The sequence below is a fragment of the Trifolium pratense genome, linkage group LG7 (assembly GCF_020283565.1).
Source record: "Trifolium pratense cultivar HEN17-A07 linkage group LG7, ARS_RC_1.1, whole genome shotgun sequence".
NCBI lineage: Eukaryota > Viridiplantae > Streptophyta > Magnoliopsida > Fabales > Fabaceae > Trifolium > Trifolium pratense.
In genome coordinates this window covers 38375484-38386846 of record NC_060065.1, presented here as the reverse complement: position 1 = coordinate 38386846, position 11363 = coordinate 38375484, and the positions used below count along the sequence as shown (strand labels likewise).

General features: G+C 34.1%; 1 pseudogene; it reads right to left on the bottom strand.

Moving 5' to 3' along the window:
* Window positions 1–1492: 1492 nt before the first annotated feature.
* On the bottom strand, window positions 1493–7393 carry LOC123893858 (annotated as a pseudogene).
* Between the last annotated feature and the right edge of the window lie 3970 nt (window positions 7394–11363).

Genomic DNA, 11363 nt, shown 5'->3' with positions numbered 1-11363 from the left:
TGTAACTGAGATTTCAAGGCATATCCAACAAAAATAAATAAAAATATAAGCCAAAAAATCTAAACATCAAGTGAAAGATCAACATTTCAACTATGTTGACATATGAAGTTTCTCATTCCTTACCTATAGCTCATAAATATAATAGGCTTTAATGCAGTTTTGATCCCCCTATTTTGAAAAAACTAAACTTTTGATCCCCCTATTTTAAAACTCAGCACTTTTGATCCCCCTATTTTAGTTTTTTGTTAGTTTTAGTCTCCCACCTCAATTTGGTCAAACTTTTGCTAATGTGTCATGCTCACTGATGACGTGGCATTGTACATGTGGACAACTTGTTATGATGATGTCAGAAAAATTGGTGACACACAATATTTGACCTATAGAGATGCATGTTTTGCAATGGGATTCCTTAAAGATGATCGTGTTTACATCACTGCAATCAAAGAAGCAAAAGATTGGGGCTCGGGACACTATCTAAGGAAATTGTTTGTCCACATGTACAATGCCACGTCATCAGTGAGCATGACACATAAGCAAAAGTTTGACCAAATTGAGGTGGGGGACTAAAACTAACAAAAAACTAAAATAGGGGGATCAAAAGTGCTGAGTTTTAAAATAGGGGGATCAAAAGTTCAGTTTTTTCAAAATAGGGGGATCAAAACTGCATTAAAGCCAATATAATAATAAAACAAAAAATACTTCCTCTGGACAATTCATTTTTGGGTATTACAATTACTTTATTGTCCTTTGTGAAAATATGTGTTTGTAGTTAACTTTACGTATTTCAATGTAAAGTATGGTTATGTTTGAAAAAGTAATAATAAATATGTCTAGGGAATTGAAAATGGACTTATATTTAGGGACAAATTTTTTCATTGAAAGGTTGCTTATAATTAGCGACGGAGGGAGTACAAAATTTTATGCAATCTAAATATAATAAGTTATTTGATAAATAATGGATACATAAATGTAATAGGGGTTTCATAAAAATAAAATAACAGGGGTTAAAATTTACAATACAATCACTTTATATTTCTATCATATATAATAGTCATTCTTACATGACACATGCATAATTTAAAGAGACATATTTAATACATGAAAAAAAAAATAAAAGATATATTATTCTTTACAAGATATATTAATGTGAATTAGAGAAAATCAATTGAATGTAAATTATCTAATATTTAAAATAGATTTTTTAATTGAAAATAAATAATATATTAATTTTTTTATATTTTCTTTAATTAATATTCATCACACTTAAATTTCTAGACTAAAAATAAAATTCTTAATATCAGAAATATATATGACATAAACTCTACGAGTATACGAGTTGAGTTTACGTTTCGATTCCACCTAAACTAAATCAGTTGACGTAAAAACTCAATTCTAACAACCTTGTTTGATGGTGCTTGCTGCTTGTTTTCTTTTAAATAATTTTATTGAAGAGAAAATGACAAGTTTTAATAATTTCATTGAAGATGCAGACTTCATTGACAAGTTTTAATTAATTCATTGATAAAGCTATATGCACCACAAGTTTTAATAATTTCATTGAAGCTCATTACACAAAAAGCTATATGCACCACACCAGTACAATTACACAGAAGGTATGAAGCAACACTATTATATTAAGACTCATTAGACAGTAGCTGCACACCAGTTCCAAAGGACGGCACCTGATAAACACCAATTAGCCATGCCTGCATATGAAAAAACGACAAACAGCTCCACACCAGAAGGCCCTGAAGCAGAGCACTCAGTGAACCCATCCACTCTATGCAGCATATTGGGATCCCTTGCCGTGTCGCAAACGATTTGAACACTACTTGCGAAGCAGCCAAGCAGATACTGAAGCACCCATTTACACGCAGCCTGAAACGAGAACACGCCACTTTCGAACCAACTACGCGCCGGCAATGGGATCTCTCGCCAATGCCACTAACAAATCAAGGGCGCGAGAAGCATAACTAGCTTCAGACCCGAGACTTCCGGACAAGGCATTATGAGATACAACCACTACGACGATACTTGACAAGAAAACAGCACACACAACATTCTGCAACTGTGAATCAATCCTATAACACTTCCCGTTTCCCAACCGCCGCACTTTTGGAACATCGCTGCAATTCTTATACCGACCTTATTACAAAGCAAAAACCAGAACAGATGCAATATGCAAAGATTTAACATTTTAAAGTTTGCCCTTCTCTTTTTGTGTTTGAGCCCATCCTCGTTAGATAACACATTACAAAGAACACCACTAAGTAAGAATATCTCAAAAGACTAATGTCATGTTAAGACACTAGCATCATTTACAGAACCAGAATCATGAATCTTTGATGGTGCTTGCTGCTTGTTTTCTTTTAAATATTCCCCACAAGTAATACTTTGATTGAAATCCTGCAAAATTAGTAACTCAAATTTAGACACAATTAACCAACAACGAAGTTTAAATGAAGAAACAGTATATATATGTAATGTAATGTAACTCACTCTTATATTGGCTTGGAAGCATTGTAGAAGCAAAAATTAAAAGCTCAGATTTTTCAAACTGAGCACTTATGGCAAGGTCGTTGGAAATAATTTCATCAACTAGTTGGTCATAATATCTCTCAGCGCTGTAAAAAAACATAATATTAAATTCAATACTCATTTGAATATGAGCATGGATATATCATATAGAGGCTATCATATAGTGGACATAACATAACTGTCCGTGTAACTTAATTTTACACTGACATCCATCAATTTTAAAAAACAGTTACAAAAGTGGATTGATGAGGCAAAATAGAGAATTATTATCGAATGTCAGTATGGATCTAGTTCAGACTGACGGTGCATAAAAATATTGTTTTTTATGTCTTAATTATACAAATACTTGAAAATAAATATAAAAGTAAAATTTCTATAAACAAGAAATAAAAACAAAACTTTTATCAAATCAAACATGTTCTAAAGTTTGTGCCAAATTCACCTTTCATTCTGAGGAAATAAATAAAGGCCGATGCTCAGATTATTTGTTCCAAATTTCGTGAAGCTTGCAGGCCACACAGCTGATCTTTGAAGCAAGTTTCCATAAAGCACGTTAGGGAGATGTCTTGTCTCCTCAAGAACTTTAGGGCATGCTAAAGTGGACAAATGGGCCATTAGTCTAGTGATTTTATCATCGCTTTTGTGGCAAACCTGCAAACTTCCCCTATTATCCACAAAATTCAAATTCAGACAACGCTTTTGACCTAAAGCTACAAAAAATTCATTGAATTCACTGAATACCGAAAAGTCGGTAACAGAAGTTACAAAACAAGTTTCTTACCTCCAGGTTGGATCAGCAATAGGTTGTGGATCAACAACCGTCACACATCTGTCGCTGCAATCAACTTTACCTTTTTCTGAATCTGAAGTGACTTGATCAGGATAATCTGTGTCTATTACCGCTTCTTCACAATCCGCACAAAACCAAATAACTTCGTCTGTAAAAATCACAGGCCCGTCTAAACAATACCTGAAAATGACACATTGAGGTGTATAAGGTCAAAATGTATTTACGAACGTGAAACTACAACTTCATAAAATGGCATCGTAAATTTGCAGCATAGAAAAGTGATTAAAATTTGCTACAAGTACATGGAATGGAAAGAGCAAGTAACAAGTACCTATGGATGGCATAACCTTTACATTTGTAGCAATATAATATTGCCTCTTCAAAGCCTTCATCACCACATGTAAGACAAACAGACACCTGAGGCAACTGAATTATCCCCAACTCATCAGCGAGAACATCCATCTCCACTTCAGCTTGAGGACTTCCATCTGCAGTTTCGGTTTCAGTACTGACCTCCGAAGCGGCATCAATCTCCATTGAAACTGATGGTGGCAGTTCAATATCTATTTCGTCGATAGGTTGGTGGCTCTCATTATATACTACGGCTTCCGATACTTGAGGTTCTATTTCAGTATCAGTTAGGGGTTCAAAACCTGACCATACTGCATCTGGCAGTGCATATGCAAGTGGGTCTATAACTATTCCTGTTACTGCTGAATCAGAATTCACAACTTCTGTTTGAGTGTTAGTCATACAACCAGCAGGGTCGTCCAACTCCATTGAGATTGATTGTTGCTGATCATTTGAATCAACAGTATGATCCTGAATCTCATTATGAACTTTGTCGTCTGACATTTCTGTTTGTTTAACTTGTGGACTTTCGGGTTCATAACTTGATTCAACTGCTGCTACTGGTGTGGCCACCTGAGAAGCAATAGGTGATTGTGATGGAATTATTACTATTGCACCAGAATCAGAACATGTATCTTCTTTGATCAAGGTATTAATATCAGATCCTCCATTGGCATGAAGCTCCATTGTGATTGACTGTGGCTGATCATTTGTTTCGACACCACAATACTGAACGCCGTGATGTTCTTTGCCTTCTACTTCGACCTGTGAATCAGTTTGAATTGAGGGTTTAATACTTGATTCCACTGCTGGTGATGGTGTGAATACCGGACAATTCATAGGTACTTGTGGTAGTGGTATTGCAGCAAAATCACAACTCGTAGATTCTTTCCTATTAGAGCCTTCTGAGGCATTCAACTCAACCGGAGTTGATTGTGGCTGATCATTCTTTTCCACGGTTTTTTGAAACTTCTGATGTTCTTTGCCTTTGGACTCTTTAGACAGTGAGGCTGAAACATGTGGAGACTCAGATTTTGATGATTTCACAGGCCTTCTTATCCCACTATTCATCTTCATGTACTTAGCTCCTGATGTTTCTCCAATCTCAGGGTTGGAATCATGATCCTTTGCATCAGTGTTATCACTGACTTTCCTTTTTTCGGCTGGAACTTTCTTGTTCATGAAACTAGGAGACTCATTTTTCAATTTCTTTACCTTGAAACCGTGATCCTTTGCAACAGTCTGATCCCCGAGTTTCCTTTTAGATCCTTCAGCTGGAACTTCCTTGCACCTGAACTGACTCATATTTTCAACAGGGCGCCCAAGTTTCATAGATTTTGGAACTTCCTTAGGTTGAACTACTGCATTCATCTGAGAATTTTTAGCAAGTCCACTCACTTTTCCTTGTGAAATTTTACATTCCTTTGATTTTAAGTTTCTTCGATGTTTCTTTCCATTATTATGCAGTTCGATATCCTTGGAAGGAACCCTAACATGACAAATTTCACAGAGTGGTACACGCTTATTCTTAGAAGGATTAGTTGGTTTTGGCATTTGAGGTGGTAAGCACTTCTTATCAGAAGGAATGGTCGATTTTGGCATTTGATGTGGTATGCACTTCTTATCAGAAGGAATAGTTGGTTTTGGCATTTGATGTGGTAAGCACTTCTTATCAGAAGGAATAGTTGGTTTTGGCATTTGATCCTTTGCAACAGCTTGATCCTCGAGTTTCTTACATCCTTCAGCTGGAACTTCCTTGCACCTGAATTGACTCATATTTTCAACAGGGCGCCCATCTTTCATAGATTTTGGAACTTCCTTAGGTTGAAGGACCGGATTCATCTGAGAATTTTGAATATGTCCACTCACTTCTCCTTTTGAAATTTTACATTCCTTTGATTTTAAGTTTCTTCGATGTTTCCTTCCATTATTATGCTGTTCAACACAATTGGGAGAAATCGTAACATGACAAATTTCACAGCGTAGTAAGCACTTTTTATCAGAAGGAATAGTTGGTTTTGGCATTTGAGGTGGTAAGCACTTCTTGTCAGAAGGAATAGTTGGTTTTGGCATTTGAGGTGGTAAGCATTTCTTATCAGAAGGAATAGTTGGTTTTGGCATTTGAGGTGGTAAGCACTTCTTATCAGAAGGAATAGTTGGTTTTGGCATTTGACGTGGTAAGCACTTCTTAGCAGCACAGTCTTTGACACCACCATTCTGAACCTCCTCATGATGTTGTTTCCCTTCTTTTACTTTGGTCTGTGAGTTAATTTGAGAAGTCATAGGACCTTGTGGGGGTGCTATTCCTATTGCATCAGAACCGGAACATGTATCTTTAGTCAAGGCACTAGTATTAGAACCAGCGATGGAATGCAAGTCCATTGAGATTGAGTTCGGCTGATCATTTCTTTTCAAAGCACAATTCTGAATCACATGATGTTCTTTTGAAGTTTTAAGCTTCGTTGATTGCTCACATAGTTGCGGTAAGCACTTGTTATCAGTATAGTCTTCTGGCTTTTGATGCGGTAAGTTCCTTTTATCAGCAAAGTCTTCCGGCTTTTTATGCGGTGAGAGCTTTTTATCAGCAAAGTCTTCGGGCGTTTGTTGTGGCAGAGGCTTTTTATCAGCAGAGTGTTTCGGATTTTGCTTCGATAAGTGCCTTTTATCAGCATAGTGTTGCGGCCTTTGATGTGTTAAGTGACTGTTACCAGCATAGTGTGCCGGCACTTGATACGGTAAAGGCCTCATATCAGGATAGTAGTGTGCCGGCGTCTGATATGTTAAGTGCATATCATGAGCATAGTAGAAACGCCAATCATGAGGAATTTGGTAATTGTAGTTAAACTGTTCCCGCCTGTAATTGTCATATGGTGTACCATTCCAACCACCTCTATAACTGTTTCGAAAATTTCCATTCTGCAAAAAAAAAAAAAAAATCATTCAAACATGAAGCAGTGTGTTAGATATAAAACCAATCATGCCTTTTAGTTAACATCTTAAGCATTCGAAACAATTGATTCATGATACAGTACATAGATTGATATCATGTTCATTCAGATTTCATGAAATCAATATAATATTGAAACCAAACAAGAAACTTTAACGACATAGAAACCTTTTTAAAATTCCAATTTCAATATCTAATTTGATTTTATAGATTACACAAAAACCACAAAGTACAATGCTAACTTTACAGACACATTCAAATCAATGTTCAATGTTCTTAATCAAGATTAACAACAGAATTTAAAAAATAAAACTTTCACCATTAAAACCCTTTTCTAAACCCCTTAATCATGCATACATCATTTACCCTAATTCAGAATTCACAAAAAAAAAAACATATTTTTACCAAAATTAACTTACAAAAAGTTAACAAAAAATAGACAAAAGGAAAAACATTCTTAAAATTCCTTGTATATTAAGTACAATGTTGTTGTTTTTGTTGTTGACAAACTCATTCATTGTTCGTAATCATTCGTACGTTATTTACCAAAAAAAAACATTGGTAGGCAAATTTCAAAAAATAAAAAACAAAAAAAAAGAAACAAACACTAACCATTGTGTTGAATCGAAGGGTTTGTTTCTGGAAGAAGAAGATGAGAAAAATTGCGATTAATATGGCTCTGAAGCCGCCAAGATTTATTGAGAATGAAGAGTGAGAGTGTTGTAGAAGAAAAGAGGGTAGCACAATAATAATATGTATATACCCTTTCAGTAAAGTAAGGTAAGATACGGTGGTTAAAAAAAATTGATTATTTTTTTTATTGTTTTGACTAAAAAATTTATTCTTTTTTGTAATTAAGGATATTTATTAGTACTCCATTTAAAAGGAAAATTGGATATGCATTAAAGATATTATTTTTTGTAATATTTGACATTGTTGATTTGGAGTATAATATTCTCAATCTTTCCATTAAAGATATAAAATAATTTTACATGGTCATATAATTGCAACGATGTCTTTTAAAATTTAGCTTCTACACTTAAAAAAATCCGAAAAAAACGGATAATTTTTTTTTTTACAAATTGTGTAAAATAATTTTACCAATCAACTAATTATTTTATTTTTTTGTCTTTCACCACCAGTTGAATCTGGTTCGGGGATCAGTTTTGTCATTAAGTGTGGTTTTCAGCCTCCTCCCGATAAATTATATTATATTGTATCATCCTACTCAATCAACTAATATCAAATAATTGTCCCACTTAAATGATATGATACAAAATAATAAATCATGTAATTGAATTTTTAGTATAAAATTCATTTACATCGACAATGCATATCTACTCACTTTAAAAATGTTAAGAAACACGACATTTATGGGAAAAGAAGAGAAAATAGCTCAAAAGTGTGTAATATTGACCAAGGAAAAATATTACTAATGAGAAAAGCAAGTGTAAAATGTTACATCAAAGCCTATATATAGGGATCAACAAACTACTAACTAATCTCCTAATTACTAACCAACTATATCTTTAAAAAAAAAACTTTATAATAAAACAAAAACTAATAATAAATAAATAAAATAAACAAAAATAAAACAATGAAACGTTTGTGAGTTTGTATCCCCTTATGTCTTAATGTGTTTTACCATCTCTTCTACCTTAATCTAATGGTTGAGATTATAAAGAAAAATAAATTGGTCCGGATAGAAAAACAACAACAGAGATCCAATAGTTACAATTAGTATAGGAGAGGATCTGAATCAAATGTTGGTTAGTTGGTTGGGCTTTGTCCTCTTTTTCAAAAAGAAAATTTTTTGGTGTTGAACATGTGATAATATATGTTTAGAATCCATTTTTTCGCACCCCCAGATATCGTTAGCCTCAAATGACCAAACTAACCCTCTCGCTTTCTAGGATGTGAGCAGTACTTTTCGTACTCTAAGTAGCGAGTGACAATTTTTAGTTGGTGTATATTGTCAAAAAGTGTGAATGAGTTGTCAAGAAGATCATTTGTTAAAAGGGGGGCCTTTGTTATAATATTAGGGTGTGTTTGATTCGTAAAACAGCAATGACCGGATAGAACAGTACAGGACAGAACAAGATAATACTTATACAGGACAGGACAAAACTGTACCGAAGAGCGATAGGGCGATAATATTTTTATATTCGAAAATAAAATAAGTATTTTTCGTATTTTTGATAATTGTACTGTGGACAAAAAATTGTGCTGTGGTTCGGTGAGGGACAAAAATTCTTGTTTTTGTCATGTCTCTTGCTACATAATTTGTCCAGTCCCATAATCAGATTCAAATAGAACAAGGTACAACAAAAATTATCCACTGCAGTCCCATGTTTTTTAGGGGATCAAACGCATGGTAAAAGAGGAAAAAAAAAAAAAAGCAAAAGCTTTGATGACAGGGAAAAGTCCTAATGTTTGTTTACATGAAACTAAAATGGAAGTGAGTTTTTGTGCAAATATTTATGGAGTCTCTAATGATGTGAAATTCAACAAAAGTTCTGCAAATCTCTATTATTATTATATACATAGCGAGATTTTCACGGAGCTCTCTTGTGCATTCTCATATAAATTGTTTAGGTGTCATTTAATTAGACAGATTCAATTGAATAAAATTTTTAAAAAAAGAATAAAAAAATCTTCTCAAAAAAAGATTTACAAAAACAGAAGAAGAAAAAATCTTCATATAAAAAAAAATCTTCGTCTCTCACTTATTTGTTGGATTGATTGTTGGATATATACAAATTAATCTGTAAAAAAAAAAAACAACTAAATTAATCGAATATATATAAGCTTATACAAAATTATGTTTTTTTTTTGTTGCTAGTGCTAAGTTTCGAGCCAAGTACCTCTAGGTTGCAAAGTGACTCCTCAACCAAGTGGCCACCTAGGAAACAGGCATACAAAGTTATGTTCTATTATTGGGAAAAAAAAACTAGGTTCTGTAACGACCCGATTTTTAGTAAATCGATATTTTATATATTTGCATATATTTTGGGTTAGTGTTAAATATTTATTTACGCGACGTATAATTATTTATCGCGAACTATGTTGCCCGGGTGCGGGTACGGTACCGGTATCCGATACCGGTACTGGTACGGGGTACGTCATTTTTAGAAAAACTAAGGTACGGGTACATCCCTATAAATTTTTTTTAAAATATAATTATATATATCAAATAATATAGTTATATTGTTAAAACAAATAATTAAACATAAAAAAGATCACACCACACTATAAATGTAATTTAAATTGTTCGAAACATCAAAATATGAAATTAAAAACCAATTAGCTCAAAAAAAGTCAATAATTTCCCTCTTCATCATCACTAAAAAGAGTGACCTCTAGTTAGGTTCACCGCGAGAAAGACTAGCGATTTCAAGAATATCAACTATATATTAAATAAATCTCATTTATCTCTACGAATATCCCACATTTTTGTTGCACTTTCATTATAAGTGTTAATATTTCTCTTTCTTGAGAGAAGACGAAGATTGGTATGAATAAAAACTAGATCTTTATCTCTCTTTGAATTTAGTCTATTCCTTTTCAATGAATGAGTGAATAATTTCGGCGGCTACTTTGTTATTGTTTTTTAGCAATAGTTGCTACTTTATATTATAAACAAATAAAAAACGTAAATCTTCCTTAAAAAAAACTAATAATAAAAGAAAAAGAAGAAAAAAAATCATGTTTTTTTGGATTGGTGTACCACGCGCGTACCACAGGTGTACCACACGTGTACCCATTGCAAAAAAAAAAAAAAAAAAATAGGTACGGCGTCGGTACGTACCGGGGGAGTACCATACGCGTACCGGTACCCGGTACGTACCCGGTACCGGTACTCGGTCTAAAATGGAGTACTCATGCAACATAGATCGCGAACATAAGTTTGTGAGCGAAACCTTTGCCATGTTAGTGAGCTTGGGGCGTGTGAGAGCTTAATGGGCCTAAGCCAATTGGGCTTGGTTCATGACAATAGAAAGTAGTATAAGTAACCAAGTCAAAACCATGAATAGTATCACAATTCATTTCTTTGAGTTTGAGTGAGCAAGAGCAAAGCTAAGCTAGGGTTTTGGCTAGGAGAGCAAGAAGAAGAACACGAGCAAGGAGAAGAGATTTAGAGGCCAAGAATCATCATTCAATCTAAGGTGAGAGTGGTTAAGCATAAGCTTGGGTGATCTAAGAGAGGGGAGGTGTCTAGCCTCCATTCCCAAACTCTCTCACCCAATTTCTTTGGGTTTTGGGTGAAGTTTCTTTATCATAAACATGTCTTTTCATCTTAGTATGCTTAATGAACATCTAGGAGGGAATATGTATATGTTTGATGATTGTTTTGCATGTTTATGCAACTTTGCTTATTTTGCAAGAAATTGGCATGATTTTGTATGTGTGATGTGTTTTGGTGTTTGTGAATGTTAATACATGTATATATGTATGGTATATACATGATTGATCACTTGTTATGCATTTATAACATGTTATAATGTATTTTGGATGGATTTGAGTGTTAAACCGCATTTGGAAAACTCAAGAACAGATATTTTTCTGGTGTAGTTCGCTAAGCGACCAGGAGTTCGCTGTAGCGAACATGTTCGCTGAAGCTCGCCAATGCTCGCCATGAGCAGGTGACTTCCTGGTGAGGTTCGTGATGACAAAATTAGCAAGTGTACTAACTTATCGTTAAGTAATAATATTTATAAAGTTCGTATCCGCAGGGAT